Genomic DNA, 3,340 nt, shown 5'->3' on the forward strand with positions numbered 1-3,340 from the left:
TTTTTTTAATTTTTTATGTTTATTACTAGTGATCCTTCTCTTCTCTACACTATCATGTACTTTGGGTGAACCATCTTGAGCACCAGCCCAAACATACAATGAATCACCTACTAATACTGTCTCATGATAAGCTCTTTTATTCAGTTGATCTATAATATAGCAATAATAGTAATAGATCTATTAGTGCTAATCTCACTTACTTAGTTTAGAACCAAACAACCAAGCCATAATTAGTGCAAGGGCTAAGCTCAGCTCAGAGCTAACTTAAGCTCCTCCTAACTTACTGGATCATGTGAGAGAATTTGCAAATTATGGGTAGAGCTGAATTATTTTTTGCAGGGACCCGATAAAAGTTTACTAGATAAAAGCATAGATATTATGATAAAAGTAGGAGTAGGAGGAAGTCATCCGCCCACGCAAGTGAAATTAAAAGTTTGAAATAATGTGTTAGTCTGGCGCAGCCAGACCCCTTTTTGTGTTAGTCAGGCGAGGGTCAGGCCCCGCCTGACTATTTTTGTGTAGGGTAGTTGCTAAAATTTTTTAAAAATAATTAAGAGTCAAAACATTTACAGTATGACTAGTCTAAGATATTAAACTTTTTGTCATTTTGATTGTGTATTAACAAGAGTATTAATGACTTTCATGTGAACAACTCTAACAAAAAGTTTTAAAAGAATTATTTAAATTTGATTTATTCTACTTTAAAAGTAAAATAATTTAAATTGCAGCCAATTTTACTTAAAATGCTAGCATTAATTACTACACACAAGTGCAACAGCTTCATGTAGATCTACACAAATTACTGATGTAACTGTAAAAATTGGATTGGAGGCACCTACAACTAAAATGTCTATGTAGCTAACTTGATGCCAAAAAATTTTTAACGACAACATTGGTTTCTATCAGTGAAAGTAACTGCAAAAATTACTTCCTCTGTAGAATTTGCATGAGTTTCATGCCTTTTATGAGTTAATTTATAATAGTAATTTGGTATAAAGTATAAGCAGTGTGTTATTTATATTAAGTTGTACTATAAAAATCCTTTCCTTGCGCAGTTGTTTCTGAAATAATTATAAGTTTAATCTTGTATTTGTAGATATAGCTAAATATTAAAGTCAGTACTCTGAATCAAATTTGTAGGTTGAGTTTAATTCTTTTTAAATGTTGCCTATTAGTAAATTGTTTTGTCTCTGTATTCTGTTCTAGTGTTTGCATGTGAATAATTATGACATTTTAATAAGACAAAATCAAGTTAAAATAAAGATTGCTAAATCACTTCATCATTTTTAAACTCTTAAAATAGTGTGCCAATGAAGTGCACTCAGTAAGGGTATACTGTAAATTGGCAATGGCAATAGCAGTACATGTAGGTAAATCTACTCTACCAGTAGCTTAGTGTGTTCCAGCTGCAATAATTTTTACTAAGTCATCATAAGCACAACAACTGTGACCCTGTAGGCCTGTCCTATAGGATTTTTGACCAAAGTTTGCAAGAAAAATTTGCCATTTTAAAATATTTTCTGGTGCATATATTTGTTCTTATATTGCATAGAAAGTTTGTTTAGGTTTTTTTGATTTTTAAAATTACTCATACACCAGGCCAAAGTTTCTATATTAAAGTACAGCCTTACAAGCAAAATTTTCCAAAATTGAAATAAAGAAAATTTACTATTTATATAATTCTTATGATTTACAACATGTTTTCAAAAGTTTGAGTTGATTCAGACCAAAATTATTTTTTTATTAAATTTTAAATTTGCTCCAACAGCCATGTACATAAAGTACTTGTATCATTGTATTGGTCATAAAGACACACATTGCATATTATTCTTTGTCACTGTTTCTGTAGCATAAAGTGTTTTTAGCTTAGTAACTGCAAAGCACTTAGCTTGATTTCTTCAATGTTATACCATAATTATTTCTTGAAATAAAGTTAATTATTTTAATGTAAAATTGCTACTAGAAATAGATTTAAGTGTAGATTAGACCTAAACGGAGGATTATATCAGTGTAGGCAAACTAAATTTACAACGGAATACCAGCCATATACATGTAAAGCATTATTAAAATTTTTCAAACTTCAGCTATATGCAAGGACAGGCTCATTTAGATCTTTTTACGGCTTATAGCAGTTAATTTTGCTTATAAGAGATGGCACTCACCTTTTAAGGAATATTACTACCTCACTATTGACTATATTTTGTATTGTACACTTTACAAGATCCTGTCTTATAGCTTTTCCCAGGGCCAAGAGTACTTGGATGCATAATATGATAACAATTAAAATAGAATAACATTAAAAGATCAAAACTGGGGCTTTACATTAAAATAAAAAGGTCATAAAAAGGGTCAGACAATAAAACAATAAAACATAACTAAATATAAATAGCTATAGTATCTCCAGATTGTATTTACTTTAGTGTAAAATTAATCAATGAAAACAGTCAAAATATACCCGTCTCATTCACTTCAAGCAATTAAAGTAGCCAGCGTCTTCATTACTACTGCATCATTGGGGTCTTCATAAAAGCAATCAACGTAACCATCATTAGAATCTTCCTGTAAACAATCAACATAATCATCCTTATCATTAGAATCTTCATGTAAGCAATCAACATAATCATCCTCATCATTAGAATCTTCATGTAAGCAATCAACGTAACCATCATTAGAATCTTCATGTAAGCAATCAACATAATCATCCTTATCATTAGAATCTTCAGGTAAGCAATCAACATAATCATCTTTATCATTGGAATCTTCATGTAAGCAATCAATGAAGCCAGTGTTTTCATTTCTACCTGTATGAAAATTGCTTGTACACACAGTTCCTCTCAAAGTTCTATTCTTTTTTATTTTTACATATTTTTTGGGAGACATCATCATGGTATTAAACTGATAGACAAGGTCTTCAAAAGTTGGTCGTCTCTCAGGCTCTAGTTCCCAACCTAAAAGTGGATCTTAACTTCATTAAAGTAATTTTTAATTATCTCAATAGCCTTATTACACAAATAAAAGGATGTGTCACTTGCTACATAAACTGACAACTATTGTGCACTAGTTGTTACATGATAGAAATAATACAGCAATTCAATATCTTCATACTATGTTGTTAAATTTATGCAAAATAGCTCTCTGTACAAAGGTCAGATTATCAGATGGTACTAATATATAACCATGCTGCACTTACAATTCCGCAATGTTTTGTAAAATTCTAGTGTACACGTTTTAGGCTGTTTCAATCTGTCACCTTTTTCCAGCAGTTTCAGCAGCTCAAATACACTTTTGCCCTAAGAATGTGAAGCATTGTGATAAGATTAAATTCACTGCATGATTATAC

At 30.7% G+C, this 3,340-nt stretch overlaps 1 long non-coding RNA gene across 1 annotated transcript; it reads right to left on the bottom strand.

Moving 5' to 3' along the window:
* Positions 1–2,861: 2,861 nt before the first annotated feature.
* On the bottom strand, positions 2,862–3,321 carry LOC109590144 (uncharacterized). Its single transcript, XR_002189172.1, has 2 exons — positions 3,191–3,321; positions 2,862–2,948 (listed from the first exon to the last, which is right to left on the bottom strand). It is a non-coding gene; the product is annotated as an uncharacterized LOC109590144 (long non-coding RNA).
* Positions 3,322–3,340: the final 19 nt, after the last annotated feature.

Source organism: Amphimedon queenslandica, unplaced genomic scaffold, assembly GCF_000090795.2.
Source record: "Amphimedon queenslandica unplaced genomic scaffold, v1.1 AMPQUscaffold_10448, whole genome shotgun sequence".
NCBI classification, from domain to species: Eukaryota; Metazoa; Porifera; class Demospongiae; order Haplosclerida; family Niphatidae; genus Amphimedon; species Amphimedon queenslandica.